The sequence below is a fragment of the Vombatus ursinus genome, unplaced genomic scaffold (genome assembly GCF_900497805.2).
Source record: "Vombatus ursinus unplaced genomic scaffold, bare-nosed wombat genome assembly UNPS02010548.1, whole genome shotgun sequence".
Lineage (NCBI taxonomy): Eukaryota > Metazoa > Chordata > Mammalia > Diprotodontia > Vombatidae > Vombatus > Vombatus ursinus.
Window position 1 is genome coordinate 11113843 of NW_020950326.1, and position 19511 is coordinate 11133353.

The 19511-nt window shown below is 38.9% G+C and overlaps 1 pseudogene; it reads left to right on the plus strand.

Moving 5' to 3' along the window:
* The first annotated feature begins 7493 nt into the window (after positions 1-7493).
* Positions 7494-19511, plus strand: part of LOC114037740 — a 192857-nt pseudogene continuing 180839 nt past the window's right edge.

A 19511-nucleotide genomic window follows, 5' to 3' on the forward strand; every position in this document is an offset into this window, starting at 1 on the left:
CCAAGATTCTACATGCAAACCAGAATCAAGTAAGACAGGAAAAGACATTGTGAGTCTAGTTCCTAGAGGCATGAGCCTTTTTGGGAGATGGTTGGCTGGAGAGCCATGATTCTGACAAATAGGTTTAGAGAGTCTAGCAGAGGAACTTACCTAGCAAAAATGCCATAGTGATGTCCTGGAAAACACTAGGAGGGCTCTTGTGGTAGTGGGAGTGTAAGTCGTCTGGGCCATGTGTTTTCCTTCTACATGTTGCACTGCATTTTAACCTCTGTTTATTTGTCCATTTTTTTTTTTAGCTAATTGGGGTTGTGACTTGCCCAGGGTCATATAGCTAGCAAGTATCAAGTGTTTGGTCTGAGGTTGAATTTGAACTCAGGTCCTCCTGATTTTAGGGCCGGTGCTCTATCCACTGTACCACCTAGCTGCCCCTATTTGTCCATTCTTCAAACTTAATACTGTATATAGCTGCAAGAGAATATATCCCAGGTGGAGATATTTTTAATATGCCATTTCAGTAATTTCTAATTTTTGCTTTGACCTAATATGTCTACTGACTTAAAAATAAAGCCATTGATGGGGGCTTATGGGGTATAGTTTTAGCCATGTGGACCCAAAGAATATACAGAATACTCTGAACCTGGTCTAATTGTTCCCCAAGTGACCCAATGTGTGTGTGTGTGTGTGTGTGTGTGTGTGTGTGTGTGTGTGTGAAAGAGAGAAATAAAGAGAGAGAGAGAGAGAGAGAGAGATAGAGACAGAGACAGAGAGAGAGAGATTGAGAGAGATTTGTGGGTTGCTACCATAAAATCTTGCTGTACTTGTTATTTATTGATTTGAAATATTTTTTATTCAATATTGTAAAATGTCTCCTTATAGGATCATTTTCAATGATGTATCTTTTCATATATTAAAACCATTCAAGATTCCTTGAAAGATATAATAACAGAAAGCAACTTAATTGAATGACCCTATGCTCATAAACATTAGGTGACAAATTAAACACAGAGACACATGCTCACCAAAGGTGTCTGCCTCAATGTAGTAGACAATTCAGTGCGGAGTCCAAGATGAAAAGGAATTTCCTATGTGTGTTGAGGTCCTCCAGATGCTCCAATTTGCAGATGACAGTGTATGAAAGCATCAAGTCCTTGAACATGTCAAAACCTCCTAGAAGAAATTTGCAAACCCTCAAAATGCTTTGTCATGATTATCCACACAGGGAAGATCAAGTGGATGAAGAATGCCAGTTGAACAGTGAACATGCACTTAGATAATCCACAGAGTTTCTCCATCACCATGTTTGTTTAGAACAGATGTAAATGATGGACAAAGAGTTGGGCACAGACTTGAACTAAGTTGTGGATCCAGAGTTTGATGCCAACATCAAGTAACTAACAAATGTTAATTCCTCCTAAGTTTTTTTTATTCCTCTTTCTTTTTTATTTTTTTATGGTAATTTTTATTTATTTTTTTTGTTTTCAACATTTACTTCCACAAGATTTTGAGTTCCAAATTTTCACTCCATCTTGCCCCTCCCCCAGTCTGCCTTCCCTTCTCCTCCTAAGTTTTTAAGACTTGCTGATATAGGAGTACATGCAAGGCTAAGGATATGGATTTGTAAACTTGTTCCAGCTCTAGTAACTTTTAGAGTCAAGTTGATTTGCCGGGATGGCAAGTAGAGCTGAGAAGACTTACAACTTATATTTGCAAGAATTTTGGAAGTTTGTTGTTTGGAAAATGGGTATTGACAGTGTTCGCTATTTGTTTCTTAATTCCTGTTATAGTGCTTGCTTTTCATTTTAAGTAAATACCCTTTTAAATTGCTGTGATGTCATGTGATTAATTCAAGCTGGTTGAAGAAAGTTCAGAGGAAATAAAATGAGAACTCCTAATGGTGGGATATGTGAAGAAGGAGGGGAACTTTAATGTAGCAATGGGAACACTAAGCAAATACTACATCCTATTTTTATGACTAAGAAAATGGAAGTTCAAGAAGTGGGAAGTAAAGTTACAGCTAATAAATAGCAAGTCTGGAGTTGAACCCAGGTTTTCAGACTTCAAGTTTTACATAGGCTCTTTATCACCATATCTAATAGCCTTGGGGTTATATGTCATGTGTCTCTGGTAAATTCACCACACCATAACATATCAACCACTTAGTGTTAGATGTCAAGAATGCTAGATACAGAATTAGAAAGATCTGGGTTTGAATTTTAGACACATAGACTCCTTAGACACTTAAAAGCCATGGACAAGTTGCTTAACCTCTCTGAGCCTCAGTTTCCACATCTGCAAAATAGAGATAATTATAGCAAGTCTCTTATGCATGTAAACCACTTAGAAAACTTTAAACTTTAGATAAATGTGAATTATTATCTTCCACTTAGATTTCAAAGGGGCATTATTTATTCATATATTTATTTTTAGAACCAAGAAGGAGTCTTCCTATCTCAGGATAGGAATATCTTCTTAGTTACAGAGATACATGTGTTCCCTTAGCTTATAGTACTCAGATAGGTACAAAGGCCTTAAAGATAGTCTGGACACAGAAAGTAAAATCTAGTGGGGATGGGGTGAGTTCAGAGATTGAGGAGATTAAGTTTAATAAATCACCAGAACACTGATTGTGGTTTATTCAAAATGCAACTTAAATCAACTTTATTCCCCATCTGGGAATAGAGGAAGATGATCAATTTTTGGTTTAGAAAAGAAACTTTAAAAGGAAAAAAAGTTTACATATTTGATTCACATTTTAACGGTAACCTGAAAACATTATCCTAGAAGTCATTGTGGTCTAGTGGACAAAACAATCTCATGGGATTTAGGTTGTCCTAGATGATTTCTGAGGTTCCTCCCAAAGCTCAGATTCTATGACTCTAGGATTGTGATCTAGACTTCAATTCCATTTTTGGCACATTGTCACATGCATGCATTTGAGCCAAGTCACTTTTCCTCAGGGACTCAGTCTTTTCAAGTTTAAATGTGGTGTTTCACTCAATGGGATCATATAAGCCCTCTTCTTGCTGTAAGATTCTATGGTCTTAACACTCTATGATGTCCTTTTGATGTGGTCTAGAGGTTAGGGGTCCTGGCACCCCAAAATCATGATACCCGGGTCCTGCCCGAAAGAATTCGACCCAAGCCTTCTTGCATCCAAAAACAAAGTTTATTGAAGATTTGCCATATTAGCTAGACTCTTAAGGAGTCTGAGCATCTATGGGCTATTGGCCAGATAGTAAAAATCTGAGCATCTTAATGGAGACAAGATTGCCCTTATATATAGAAAGACCATGGGAGAGTGACCAAGTAGTCCATGGGGTAATAGAATTCCCAAGGGTAGAAAATGGAGCCTAGGTGGGACCAAGGGTGGGAAGTGGCCTGGGGCCATAGGGAGGCAAGACAATGGAGGGGAGATTGGGTGTAGCCACAGTGAAGATCAGTTGATGGGACTATAGCCTCAGGGGAACGCCAGAGATTTGGCCATGTGGGAAAGTCCAGGGTTTTTCCTTTCTGGGGTCCAGATCCCAACCCCCATCAGGGTCAGAGTTTTTCCTTTTTGGGGCTCAGATTCCAACTCCATCATTCCCCCCTCAAACAAATAGGAACCCAAAATCTTTTGGAGTAAGGGGCTAAGGTCTCGGCTTCTGAAATTGCTTCCTGCTGACAAGGGGCGTAGAGCTGTCCCTGCCTCAAGGGGGTCCCAAAGAGGAGGTTGACTGGAACTGAGCACAGGCTGCATCCAGGGAACAAAGTAGAGACATTGGCTGGTACTCACTGTTTGCTACCAATTGTAGGTGAATGGCCTGTAGTCTGGAAGACACAAATCTGACAGAAAAGACTGCAGGGCCCAGATTTAGGGCCCAACTTTGAGAGGATAAAACATCCTTAGCTCTGCTTAGATTCAGATAATTCAGTTTTCCAGCTATGAAGTATCAAATCCACCTCATAGCTAGACTCAGGAATAGCCAGGTGGGTAACATTCCCTTTTAAAGGAACATAATGGGGAAACTGAGCCAGGAGGATCCCATCTTAGGCTGAGGCTAAAATTGTCCTCTCAGCTTTTCCTGATGCTGACTTCCTAGCAGTATCACCTTCTCTGAATAGCTTGTGGCATTTTTCTCACATGGTGGATTATTGATTATTGATAGATTATGACCCATCAGATCACTCAAAATAAAATCTTGTGAGCTCTTACCTCAAACAGCAAGTTTTACTAATCACAGCTTAGGAAACTTTTCCAGGATTTACATCTCAAATTTAAATTTGTCCTAGTGTAAAAAGTCAATCATTAGAGATTTCTATACAAAACCCAAACAAATTTTTTGCAAGTTTACACGTTAAAACAATAACCTACAATAGCCAATTTTAGCAGTAACCAAATTATGACAAGTTGCTTGTCATAATTCCTTGATGTCAAAAAATTTAGCTCAACTGTCTCACACTTCTGGGGAACATGGGGAGGTCTGGTGCACAGGGGGAAAAGAGAGATAGGAGGCTTAACTAGAGAAAATTGGCTCCCCAATTTCACCATCAGGTCCCTTCCCAACAAGGGGGCAGGACAAGAGGAGATAATAAGGAGTGTTCAAACAACAGATCCTCGAACAGACAGGGGAGAGAGTATGTCCCTTCAATGCCCATGACCCGACAGGTAGAGGGGCAAGTAGGGCCAGGGTAGAACACAGAACATAGCCAAGATAAAGTGGGTAACCTTACCTTTGATTTGCCCAGGGCTCGGTGAGAGAGATGGAGAAAGTGGGAGTGCTACCAAGCCCTAGGCTCCCTTGTCATTCCCACTCTTCAGAAGGCTGGAGCATGGGGTACTAAGGGGCGACTCCACCATTTTTCCAACCTCGAGGACAATCCTTCCTCCAATGTCCCTCCCGGTCACATCTCGCGCATAGTCCCAGAGGGTTGTGGGGGCTCCCTCTGGGGGGGTGCCCTTGGAGGGGCATTCCTTGGACCAGCGGGACTCCTTGTGGCTCTCACTGCCCAAGTTGATGGGCTTTCTCTGAGGAGATGCCCTGGTGGGGCATTTCTTGGACCAGTGACCCTCCTGGTGGCATCGAAAGCAGGTTTTCCCACTGCCAGAGTTGCCAGGAGCAACCTTGGGTCTTTTCCTGGCTATGGCAACAGCCAAGAATTGAGCATGTTTTCTGTCTCTAGCCCTTTCCCTTCTTTTTCTTTCCTCCATCGCTGCTACTAAGTGTCTGTTGTTAAAAACTCCAAAGGCTGTCTCTAGTAATTGGGCCTGAGGTGTTTGGGGCCCCATTGCCAATTTCTGCAATTTCCTCCTAATATCTGGGGCAGATTGATTGTTGCCCCTTCTATAGTGTTGAGATCTAAATTTGTATATTTTTTAATAGCTTCTACTAGCCTGTCTTGGAAAAGGGCAGGGTTTTCCTTTTCTCCCTGAGTAATTTCCTTAATTTTTTGAAAATTTACTTGCTTTTGGAATGCAGTTCTTAGTCCTTCTAACAGGCAAATTACCAGGTGATCTCTCCTTGCCCTATTCTCACTCTTCTGATAATCCCATCCTGGGTCAGTAGTGGGAACAGCAGCTGTTCCTGGGGGGTATTTTGTGGGGTCATAGGTAGCAAAACAATCCCCAAATTTTTGGGCCTGTTCCCAGATTCTCCTCTTCTCTTCAGTGGTACAATAGGTGGAGAAGAGGATATGCAAATCACCCCAAGAAAGCTCAAATTGTAGGGACATGTCCCTAAAGCCCTCAGTAAACTTATTGGGATCTTCTGAGTATCACCCCAGTTTCTCTTTGATCTGAATGAAGACTGAAATGGAGAATGGAACATGAACCCTAATTGTCCCATTAGGGGAGACAGGAACTTCCCTTAGGGGAAAAAGCCTTGAAGGCACTGTGGGAACTGGGGCTAGAGAGGTAGGGAGATAAGAAGTCCCACTTCTTGTGAGTGAGAGACTAGGAAATTCTGGCTAAACTGGATTGGACTGCAAAGCCAGGGGATCTGGCTGGCAAGGGGAAAAATCAGCTGACACTGGAAGAAGGGGAGGGATCAAGGGAGGAGACACCACCGAGGCTGGGGCTGAGGCCAAGGTCTGGGTGATCCTTGCCTCTGGGTAAAGGGCCTGGGGAGGAGGTGTTGCCAAAACCTGAGCAGGAGTCTGAGGAGAAGTTGCAGGTTGGAAAGGGGGTTGGGATGGAGGGACAGGGGAGGAAAAGCAAGGGAAAGAGGGGTTAGGCAAGGAAGGAGGAGGATGGGAAATGGGGGGGCAAGGGAAAATGGGGAGAATAGGGAGGGGATAGGGACTGGGGAGGTGCTATAGCCCTGGGAGCCATAAAAAGAGGGTCATCCAAAAAGTCTAATTGATCCCCATTCCCTATTTGTGGGGTGACTCTAGCTATGAGCATCCTACAATCTTTTCTGAGAATGGGGTCCCGAGAAAGTTCTACAAAAGTCATGTAGACAATCTCCACCCATTTTCCTTCTCTGCTACAATATCGTTTTAACTCTGAGAGCATATTGTGCTGTAATGTCCCCAAAACGGGCCATGCCTCATAATTTTCCAGGTGATACTGAGGCCAAATGGTGTTGCAAAAGAACACCAGCCTTGTCTTTTGTAGTTCTTTAGAGAAACTAAATTTTTCCCAATTTCGTAAAATACAGCCCAAAGGTGAATCTTCAGGAATTGAAGAGGATTGACCCTTTGCAGATTTGGGGACTGGAAGTCCCTCCCTCCTAAAAAAAAGAATAAGGAATAAGACTGGGGAAATAAACAAAAAAGTCAAAAACCCAAAGAAGTAAGTTAATTTTTCCTAAGTCCCTGGCGCCGAGAGAATTGAGAGGCTTATTTCCATGGTCTTGAACAGAACCATTGGACCAAGAGCCTGAGAGCACAAGCCAAGCCTTTCTAGTTGCTTGACATAACTGATACAGAAAGTTCACCAATTTGAAACGTGAAACAAACCCATTACCAATCAGGTGGCTTCAGTTTTGTTAAATACATTTCCAAATTACTTTACACAGTGAGTTAATAGTTAAAACTACAAATTTAAAAGAGCATGCTTACCCAAGTTTGGAGGCTAGCTCCATTACCTTGAGCAGGATGTGCTGAACCTGGGTGATGCTTCCAGGCAAAGGTTGCCATAGGGCCCAAGGCCATTGCCAGTGGGGCCTATGCTGTAGCTGCTGCCCCTCCCCCCTCCTTCCTTTTCCCCAGGTGGGAGGGGGCGAAATCAAAAGTACTCAAGCTAAGGGAGTGGAAGAAAAGAGTGACCAGGGTTGTAAGGAGGAGTTCTAAACTCCTTAATGATCAATCACAAAACCTCCAGAATCTGCCAAGATATTTTTAGCTGTTCTAACTTTTCCCTGTAACCTCCATAAAGGAGGATTCAGAGGTGCAGAGGGAAGGGAGTAAGTAAGCCTCAGGGAACCAAAAAGCAACTGCAGTTTTCCCCAATTCCCTAGCGCTGAGGGAATCCACAGATACACTTCCAGATAGGGCATCCGTCCTTGTCCTCTATGCTGCAGAAGGTGTACCCGGGTCCATGGCCTTCAACCAACCCAGTGGACCGAAAACCTGAGAGCGTCAGGTCCAAGTGCGAGACAGCATCGTAACTGTCTGCCAGAAAAGCACCTCCAAGCCTTGATGCTTGGAGAGCGACCCCAACTGCAGAGCAAGAAAGAGAGGGAGAGGAGGAGGCTTACATACCTTCCAGTCTTGGCTGGAGAAGAACTTGGGGTTACGCAGTTTCCCCGTACGGGAATGGTGAGATTGGAATCTGAGCCCCAAAAAGGAAAAACTCTGGCCCTGATGGGGGTTGGGATCTGGACCCCAGAAAGGAAAAACCCTGGACTTTCCCACATGGCCAAATCTCTGGCGTTCCCCTGAGGCTATAGTCCCATCAACTGGTCTTTCATTGTGGCTACACCCAATCTCCCCTCCATTGTCTTGCCTCCTTATGGCCCCAGGCCACTTCTCACCCTTGGTCCCACCTAGGCTCCATTTCCCACCCTTGGGAATTCTATTACCTCATGGACTACTTGGTTACTCTCCCATGGTCTTTCTGTATATAAGGTCTATCTTGTCTCCATTAAGATGCTTAGATTCTTAAAATCTAGCCACTGCTCAGATTCCTATAATCTAACCGCTGTTTACCCATGTTCAGACTCCTTAAGAGTCTGTCCAATATGATGGATGTTCTAATAAACCTTGTCTTTGGCTGCAAGAAGGCTTGGCTCGAATTCTTTCGGGGAGGACCCGGGTATTGTGATTTTGGGGTGCCTGAACCCCTAAACCGCATCACTTTGACCAATGATATTAATCAAGTTCATGAAGAAATTAGCCTCAAATCATAATGGGGAACTGAAGGAAGGCAGTAAAAGGGCAAGACTGGCATGTAAGAGCTTAGAAAAGTAGAGAGACAGAGAAAAGAACAACATATTATGCTATCATGCTCTAGGAAATGTAAGAAGGGCTGAGCTCTTGAGATAAACCAATTTAGCACCTCTGGAAATTAGCAATGGCACTCTACAATTTATCTCCAAAAAATAAGGTATTATGCATTATATTTGAGAAGTACTATTAACTTTTCAAAACACCTATTATTTTATTCATAAAACAACTTTGTGGGTATACAGGATAAATTTTAGTGTTCCCATTTTACAGATGCAGAAACTAAGTACCAGATGGTTCCAATTCAGCAAGGCCACATAGGTCAGGGAGCTTTCCACTCATGTGTGCTCTCTTTAATTTTTTTTCTTTCATCCTTATTTCCTCTTTCATTTTCTCTCACTCCATATCTTTTACTCCTTCTTTCTATTCACCCCAGTCTGTTTTTTATTACCCATGAGAGACACTCAGGCTATCCAGTTTGCTGAGCCCTGGTTTAGAGAAGGGAACAGGAGCTTTGTTCTTCAGCCATCCCTGCAATTTTCCCTTCTCCTCCTCTCATATTACTGGCCCCTCAGGCCTCTTCCCAGGACTATTTCTCCCTTTGCAGTGCAAACCAAAGCTTCAGGGCCCTATCAACAGAAAACGGAGTGGCAGGAGGTTGCACAAGAGTAATTTCTTTCCTCCTAATATGATTCCTTAAGTAGCTTTCAGCTACCGCTTGGGTACAACTAGAACCTTTACAAGCTGATGCAAATGAAAACAATTGGGCTTCAGTTAGCTGTGTAAACATCTCCCAGAACACACAGGAAGGTCCCATGCACCTAATAGAAGTCAAAGAGCTGCCAAAAACAACATCTGATGCATTTTTATAACCCAGTCTGTGGAAATGTGTGAAGTTTCCATGAGATTTTTCCTACAGAGTTAGAAATCCCCCAGCAGAGAGTGAGGATAGAAAAAAATCAATCAAGGTAGAACCTCTAGACAGAGGCCATTTCCTGGCTTTGTGTCAATGCAAATTTTCAAAGGACAGAGTTTGATAACTAGATGCCTTGGAAGTATAAAAGTTATAATAAAAGATCTAGAAGTTTCTGGGAAGGTAGCAAAAGACAGACATTCCTTCTTACTGCTCTTCTTAAGATCTTCATGGAGAAAAAAAAAAGGTTATTTTCTCTTCCCTTTATTCCAGTTATCCAATTTTTCCTATTCCTAGGATTTTTTAATAATCTCCATTTAATGCCTGAAAGCATTTTCACATCTAGAATTCTATCTAGGAAAATATTTTCCTATCTAAAATAATTATCTGCTTCTAGGGCTTAAAAAAAACTGAAATCATTGGTCCAAACATCATTTTGTTGAACAGGAAAGTAAGACCCAGAGAAAGAGAGAAAAAGAAGAAAAATAAAAGCTTTTCCAGGGTCAAACACCTAAAAAGTACTGGAGTTAGGACTGAGAATTAGAGAAAGTTCAAATAGGGAAAATGAATTCTAAGTCACTGTGAGCAACTCCATCATTTTATAGATAAGAAAATTGAGGCATATGTAAATCAAGCAACTTGATGATAGTCACATAGACAATAAATGGGAAAGCTAGGACTAGAATACTAAGTCCCTTGACTCCTAGTCTCTTGTTCTTTATGGTGCTTTTTCTACTGTACTCTGCTGCCTTTAGATGGCAACTATTACCTCATTTACCCTGTGCAAAACAAAACAAAACAAAAAAACAAAACAGAACAAAATCTATGATGTTATTTCCATTTCACAAGTGAAATAGCAGTTAATGAAATGTTGAATTAGTTGCCCAAGGCCACATGGACATCAGAGTCATGATTACTACCCAGGTTCCCAAACTTACAGCTTTTGCTGATTCCCCTAAATCACATAGTAAGATTTAGGATCCTATGAAGTCTCATTCTCATCTAAATTTAAACCTTGAATGTTGTTACCCTTCAACCTGAAAAAGAGAAATTCCAGAATACTTGGAATCTTATGTATGGAATTATATCCTTTCACTGGATTCATGATATAATTGGAGTTGTATAGAGGGAAGATCACATTTAAGAATTCCAAGTTCATGCGCAATATGAAGGAAAACAAAAAACCCAGTAAATTATAGGAAAGAGCAGTGATTTTTCTAAGAGAAGTGAGGAGGTATAGAGAAACAACAAAAAAAAATTAGATTTTAATCTTGTAAAAATCTGTAAGTAAAAATTAGATATTTATTGTATAATTAACATATAATGTAACTATATAATATGCTATATAATTAATAATATATATTGTTATATTAATTAATATAATTAATAATTTAAATAATTAAAATTTAGAGAATGATGGAGATGATAAGGGAATAGTTTAGAAGAAAATAATATTTTTTTGTCTCCCTAGTCATTTTCTTTTTTTCTTTTTTTCATTAATTTATTTTCATTTATCAATAATCACTTCCATATGTTTTTGAGTTTTAAATTTTTCTCCCCCTCCCTTCCCACCTCCCTCCCAAAGAAAGTGCACAATCTGATATAGGCTATACATATATACTATATATATACTATATATATATATAATATATATATATATATTATATATAATAGGCTATATACTCTCTCTATATATTATATACAGGCTATATATATACTATATATAATATTCCTATTAAACATATTTTCACATTAGTGATGTTGTAAGTAATAATTAGAACCAATAGGAGGAACCAGCAGAAAGAGGAAACAAAATACAACAGAAGAAAAAAATAGCAAATAGCATGCTTCGGTCTGCATTCAAACTCCATAGTTCTTTCATTGGATATGGATAGCATTTTCCATTATGAGACCTTTGGAGATGTCTTAGATCCTTGCATTGCTGAGAAGGGTTAAGTCTATTAATATTAGTCATAGCACAATGTGGCTGTTACTGTGTACAACGTTCTCCTGGTTCTGCTCATGTCACTCTGCATCAGACCATACAAATCTTTCCAGGTTTTTCTGAAGTAAGCCTGCTCATCATTTCTTACAGCACAATAGTATTCCATTACATTCATATACCACATCTTGTTCAGCCATTCCCCAATTGATGGGCATCCCCTCAATTTCCAATTCTTTGCCACCACAAAAAGAGCTGCTATAACTATTTTTGTACATGTGGTCTTTCCCCATTTGTATGATCTCTTTGGGATACAACCCTAAAAGTGCTATTACTGGGTCAAAGGGTATGAACATTTTTATAGCCCTTTGGGCATAGTTCCAAATTGCTCTCCAAAATGGTTGCCTAGTCATTTTCTAAAGTATGATACCTATACTCCAACCATCCTGCTCTAACCTCTCCCACTGGAAAAGGATGGATTTTCCTACTAGATTTTGTCAGTGGGATCCTGGGTTTTAATAATTTTTACCTACTCTTCTCCAAAACCAGGCCTCCCCATCACTTACTGCATATTTCCAAACCATATTACCACATGACTACAAGCATGTTCTTCTTCATAGGTCCCTGTGTGTTTTTTTCACTCATTAAAATATAAGCTTATTGGGGACAGAGGCTCTCTTACTTTTGTCTTCTTATTCCTGTTGGTTGGTAACAATAACAACAACAACAACAATAACAATATATATATGATACTTTAAGGTTTGCAAAACTCTTTATAAGTATTATCTCATTCAGTCTTCACAACATCCCTGGGAGGTAAGTGTTAATAGTATTGTCCCCTTTCTCAGATGAGGAAAATGAGGCAGACAGAGATTAAGTGATTTGTCCAGGGTTACATAACTATTGTCTGAGGTCAGATTTGAATGCATGTCTTCCTGACTCCAGTTCTCATACTTTAGTCACTGTATCACCCACGTACCTCTAAGTATATAGTAGGTGTTTAGGAATTACTTGTTTATCAATGGATTCCTTCCTCCTGATATTCCAATGAATTGTAGTTTCAAAAACCTTTATTTTTACCTAGAACAACATCAATTTCAAAGGTTTCTAGGGTTTAGAATTAAAAGAGATCTTAAAAAAAAATTATAGCTCAACTCCCTTCATTTAACAGAAGAGGAAACAGGCCCAGCAAATTTAAGTCACTTAGCAGGTCACAGGAGTAGCAAGTGTCACAGCCAAGATTCAGAGCCAATCTCCTTCATCTAATCCAAAGTACTTACCTTTACATTATACTTCCTCCAGTTTCCTTAAGGAAAAGAAAAATGAAGTTCCAATATTTATTAAAAAGTAATTTTGGGTAATTTATATCAATACATTAAGCAATGTAAATTGAGTTCCTAATATGTATATTGTTGTTCAGTCATGTCTGACTCTTTGTGATCCTCTTTTGGAGTTTTCTTGGCAAACATACTGGTGTGGCTTGCCATTTCCTTCATCTTCTCATTTTATAGATGAAGAAACTGAGATAAACAGGGTTAAGTGACTTGCCTAAGGTCACATAGTTAGTAAGTGTCTCAGGTCACATTTGAACTCAGGAAGATGAGTCTTCCTGATTCCAGGTCCAGCACTCTATCCTCTGTGCCACCTAGATGCCCTCCCAATGTGTATATAAAGTACTATTCTTGGATATAAAAAAAGCCTAGATTATATTCATAAATTGAGGTTTAGAGATGGAAGTGACCTCAAATGCCATCTAATCCCTCCCCTTCACTTAAAAAAAAAAAACAAAACTGAGTTGTAAGGAGTTAAAATAAGTGAGTGACTCAAGGTGCACCATGTGCTAAGTAGCAGAGCAGAGATTTGAAATTTGGTCCTTTGAAGCCAAAACCGGCATGCTTTTCATTGAACTATGCTTCCTTGTCCTGGTCTTTAGGTCTTCAGGGAACCTAGATCTAGTTGAAGAGACAATGCACATGCATAAAAATAGCCTTTTTAAAAATGTGGAACTTTAAGGTTTACAAAGTGTTTCCCTCACAAAAATATGTGAGCAGATATGGAAGGACTCAAACCTACAATATATGAATGACTACATTTGCTCTAGAAGGCCAAAATATTATTTATTATTCATTCAATAAACATTTATTTCTGAGCTCCAAGAATAGAAACATGCTTTAACAATACAAGTACCAAATGAGAGGAACAAATAAAACAAGAGCTTAAAAAAACAAAAACAAAAACATTTCTTCAGACATCACAGCCTGTATGGTTGGTTTCCATACAATGAGTTATACCAGCATAAGAGAGCTGCAAAGGCTTCACTTATTACAAAGAGGGAGGTAAAGCCAAGCACCTATGCGATTTTGGAGGAAAATACCCATGACATGCTGCATGTGGCTCTAGCCCAATGTAGAAATAAATGGAAAATGTTCAAGAAGTGTTATGCTCATATTTCATAACAGAAAAAAGGAAAGCAATTATGTTTGAAAATATATTGGCAATATTAACTCTGTGATAGCATCAGGAAATGATTGAATCTGATAGGTGGATCTTCTCCAAGCCTGACTAAAATGAATGAGGAATGCAACGTCATCAGCCGGAGGGAACTAAGTGAATTCTGACTCTGAATGATTCACTCTGTGATTTTCTATGAGTAACAGCCTTTCTGAATGTTGTCCTTTTCTATAAAGTAAAGAAAGGAAAACTTTCCATTGTATCTAAAAGTTAGAAAAAGAAATGAGGCATAAACTGCCACTAGAAGAAATGTACTTAATGATCTCCAGTTATGGCCTTTCCTTTTATCGATTTATTTTTTCAATTTTTCTTTCTTGTGGGATATAACGGAGGGAAAAAAGAAAGAAACAAAGCTTAATGTTTAAAGAATCAAGACACCTGAGTTCTAGTTGTTTTAACCATGTTTGAGCTCGTATGAGTCATGTGGCCAATCTAGACCTCTCTTTCCTCACCTATAAAAGAATCATTCATCCTGGATAATCTAAAAGCTTCAATACAGCTACACTATTCCATGATTTCTTCTTTGCAGAAGGAATGTGAATTGTCCCCTCTGGGCTTCATGCAGAAACTTGAGTTGCTCTATTTAACCAGTACCAATAAGAAAGAGTTGCTGGGTCTTGGGTTTGTCTTTTGAGAAAGGAGAGAATGTTAATAATAATTTCTTTTACCTTATAAGCAGTGTTAAGATGTAATGGAACCTTGATTGTCAAACATCTTTTAGTGTGATGAGGTTAAACATCATGGTGATTTTCGTGTTGGAAATAGACATGTTTTAAAGCCAATTTCCTTAGTTCTTTTGTACTTTTGAAATTCTAATATTGGAGAAAATATAAAGAAAAGAAAGCATAGATAACATTTCTACAGTCTAATACTTCAGGGGATAGTTGCTTCAGTGTTTTTTTGTTTTTATTTTGTTTTTGCTTTTTTAAGGAGAGAAAAAAGTCACACTGCTTCACATAAAACAATGTATTATCCTTCAAAGCCCTTTTCTAAGTTCAAAAAAGTGTGCTTTATACCCCTAGAACTGCCTGAAAAGAAAAACAAAATCAGTTATTTTCTTTATATAAAGAATATTCACTACTAATGCCAAAAATATGTCCTCAAATCCAAGATATCCAAATTTAAAATCAATTGGCCAACCTCACTTGGTCATAGGTAGAACCAGAGAGATATGTATTCTTAGTTCACATGCATGTGTTGACTGGAATAAGGAAGGTACTGTAGGTAAGAGTCCATGTGTTCAGAGATATCCAAATGTTTTTCATGTCCTGACCAGTTTGTAACTTTGTTTTCCTAGAAAAGGCTTCCTTGTTCTTCTTTCATGGTCTTAATAATGGATCAATTCCCTTATTCATTCATGCGAATCTATTTATGAGATCACAGATACACTAAATATAAGTACTGATGATTCCAGTCACCGGTTTTGTTACCTTCTTTAAAAAAACCCAAAAAACTAAACTAAACTATTTTGCTGAATTTTAGTGTCCTAGATGGCTCTTCATAACCCTATGGGTTCTACAGATAGTCCACCTATCTTATCTCATCTTTACTGTGTATTTTTGTGCAATAAACTGTCTTTGGTACACCTTTTAATTCAGCCTTCTTGGGAGTTCTTGACCTTGTGATCATGGAGGAATATACTGTGCATCATTTGATTTAAAAAAAATTCATACTATGTGATGAAAACACATTTCAAAATATTTTCCCAAGTCTTAGCTGACATACCTTAATGCTTTCCATACAGAGGAAGACAGACAGACAATAGAGATAGAGAGACAAATAGAGTGGCATTTCAGATTTATATAGAGTGTCATATTCTTTGAAACAGAAAACTACTGAAATAACTCAGTGATGATAAAAACATGACAACCAAATTTAATGGCATTCATTCAACTAAAAACAATATATTCTGAATATATTGAAAGACAATTACACAGGCCTTAAAAAAGAGCTAAAGGCATCTTACTAAGGTCCTTGTTTTGAGGAAATAAGCTACAGAGAAATAAATAAACACATTATGATTCTGTGGGCATAGGAGAAACTATGATCAAAATAATATGATTGGTTGGCTAATTATTCCATTCTTTGATGCCGAGGGTGAAGAAATGAGACAGAATCCAAATAGCAATGTCTTTATTGCTGATTGAATGACTATGGAATCATACACACTGTATACTCTGACAGAAAGGAGAGGAGTCTCAGAAGAGAACTTAAACCATCTGGGGTTGAACATCATCACACATTAAGATGAAAACTTCATTCAGTGAATCACTTTTTATTAACACTCTATGTGTAAATGACCACTTGAAACCTAACAGTAGATATTTGACAAGGAGAGCAAATGTGTACCAATTTCTACTTTTTTCAAGTGATTTCATTATAGACTGATTTGATCATTTTTTTTTCTCCTTGGCCTGTCGTTGTTACCCATCAGTTGTCACCTTTATGTAGGTGCAGCTAGGTGGTAGAATAGATAGAGCACTGGGCTTGGAATCAAGGAGACTCATTTTCCTGAGTTCAAATCTGACCTCAGACACTTACTAACTGTGTGATCCCGGGCAAGTCACTTACCTCTGTTTGCCTCAGTTCCTCATCTATAAAAATGAGCTGGAGAAGGAAATGTCAAACCACTCCAGTATCTGTGCTAAGAAAACCCCAAATGGGGTCATAAAGAGTTAAATACAACTGAAATGACTGAAAAATAAAAAAAAAATTGCCTCATCAACCAGGCCATATATATATATATATAAGAAGGTCAGAGATCATATCTTATACCAGGGCTTCTTAAACTTTTTCCACTTGTGACCCCTTCAGTGCTTCTTAAACTGTGGGTTGCAACCCCATATGGGGTCACGAGGTTTATACCACTTCATGGCCTCAGAATTTAACATGGTGGTCCTTACACTATAGTAAGTCCTCCATAAATCAGTATCCTTATCTGTAAAATGAGATGTTTGGACTAGATGGTCTGTTAGGTTCCTTTTAGCTCTGACTTTCTATGATTTGCAATTTTATAAAACATTAATTGAACACTTAATTTAATACGTTTAATGATGAAGTACTATACATGACATTGTGTGGAATAAAATGTAGGCCTTAACCTCCAGAAGAACACAGCTTTGTCAAGAGAGATAAGATAGAAAGAAATTAAAAGTTGCATGACGATGGTACCATGGATCTATGGTGTCATCATCATAAGCTCTTCCTCCATTCTTTTATGCTTGGTATAGGTAAGGTATTGTGTTATGCACGGGGGATTTAAAGATGAAAAAGAAGCAATCAAAGCCTTAGAAAACCTTCCAATCTACTGGAGGAAAACATTATGTATAGAAATATCAACAGAAAATGTATATATAGCAAATGCAAATTTATCGGATGAGGGTAGCAATCATAGAGGCGTCCTGAAGGAAGCAGCATTTGAGCTCAGCATTAAGGGATGCTTGTGATTCCCTTAATTCCCTCAGAAGTGAGTGTTGAGGAGAGCATAAAATCAAAGAAAAAGAGACATCCTGTGTAAAGGGACAGAGGCAGGAGGTGGAATACTGTTTACATGAACAGCAGTAGGCCAGTTTATCTGGACCAAATAGTGCGAGAAGGCAAACAACATACTTTGAGCTTAGCAGACAGATTTTGCCAGACTCTGAAGAGCTCTAAACACTAGAGAAGTTTGCATTTTTCTTAGAGGCAATAGGGAGCCACTAAAGCTTTTTGAGCAGGAGAAAGATATAGTCAAACATATACTCTAAGGATATTTGGTAGTTATATGAAAAACAGGTTAGAGAGGAAAGAAACTGGATGCAGGGAAAGCAATTGTAAGGTTAGTATAGTAATTCAAGAAAGCAGTGATGACAGCCTTATGTAAGGTGGTGGTTATATGAAAAGAGAGAAGAAAGGTATTAGGGAGGTTGATGAAGGGGTTATCTATCTCCTTGACACAGTCAACCTCTCTTTATACATCCTTGATCATACTTTTGAGAGAGCAATTTCAGTGGAAAGATGAGGTTGGAAGCCAGACTGCAGAGAACTAAGAAGAGAATGAGAAGAAAGCCAGTAGAAGTTCCTACTATAGATGGCCTTGTCAAGAAATTCAGTTACAAATGCAGGGAGAGATATGGGATTATTGCTAGTAATTATCAGGGATGAATAGATGAGGTTTTTTTTTTAATTTGAGGATTGGGGAGACATAATTATATTTCTAGGCAGTTTGGAAGCAGGTGATAGAAAGAGATTAAATATGTTAGAGAGTGGGGATTATAGAGGAGGCAATCTACTTGCAAAGAAAGGATGGATTGGCATCTTTTGTGCTTGTAAGAAGGTTTATCTTAGCAATTTGAAGGGCTACTTCTCTGTGTTAGTCAGGGATGATGGAGGAGAGGGTTGCAGAAGACATATTATTGATATGAGATGAAGAGAAGGGAAAAGTTGTCAATGATCAAACGTTACTAATGATCTTTTAATTGCCACACAGAATGTCTTTTTCTTAACCCTCAACCTTCTTGATGTCTCTGAAACCTTTAACACCATTGATCACCCTCTTCTCCTTGAAACTCTTTTCTCTCAGTTTTCTGTGACACTACTCAACCCTGATTTTTTCCTACCTATTTTCTCACCCCTTCTTCATTCATCTCCTTTGGTGGATCTTCATCTATGTCTCCTTCCCTATTTGATTACAATAAGTAACGACATGAAGCAACAGCTTGCATAGAACATACATACACACATATGCAGCTAGGTGGCACAGTGGATAGAGTGCTAGGCCTGGAGGTAGGAAGATCTGAGTTCAAATCCAGCCTCAGACACTAGCTATGTAACCCTGGGCAAGTCATTTAACCCTGTTTCTCTCAGTTTCCTCATCTGTAAAATGAGAAGATGAAGGAAATGGAAAACTACTTTGATATCTTTGCCAAGAAAATCCCTAATGGGGTTACAAAGAGTTGAACATCACTGAAAATGACTGAACAATATGTGTGTGTGTGTGTGTGTGTGTGTGTGTGTGTGTGTGTGTGTACTTTATTTACCTTTATAGTTAAGCTATTTCTTCTTTGAACTATAAAAACACAAGGATACTTGAAGACAATACTTTTCCACACTAGAAGTAATCTTGGTACGTCCCTGAAGAGTCACTATTTTTAATAGGTAGCAATGGTGATCATACAATCATCAATAAAGAGATTGGAAGAGACCCTCAGAGTCCATCAAAACCAACTCTCTCATTTTACAGACCATGAAACTGAGGAGCACACAGCATACTTCCAGCTCAGAATCCCCTGATCTTCTGAGCCCCAAGGATAGGACAGCTCTAGTCTTCTGATTACTTTTCAGGTCTGGTCTTAGTTTGCAATGTTAGAATTTGTAGCTAACAGGACCTTGCTAATCACTTGTCTAATCTGATTTATGGTTTGAAAGGATCAAAAAAGAAAGGAGAGAAAACCACAATTCTTTCCCAAAGGAAAGCCAAAAGGAAATGCTCTCCTGTTAACTTTCAAAAGGCAAACTATGTCAGCAAATCAAAATCAAAACATTCCCCTCTGTCCAGCTATGAATTCGAAGTGTCTGTTGTACTTTTGTTGTTCTTTTTGCTTTTCACATTTTTAAGAAAGTGATTTCACCTTCACCCTTGAGTTGGTAGTAATGATAGTAGTTATCATTTATATAGTTCTTTAAGGTTTACAAAGAATTTTACATGTGCTATTTGACACAACAACCCTGGGAAGTAGAGGCTATTATCTCCATTTAGTGGATAAGGAAACTCAAGCTCAGAGAGATTGTGACTTTCCC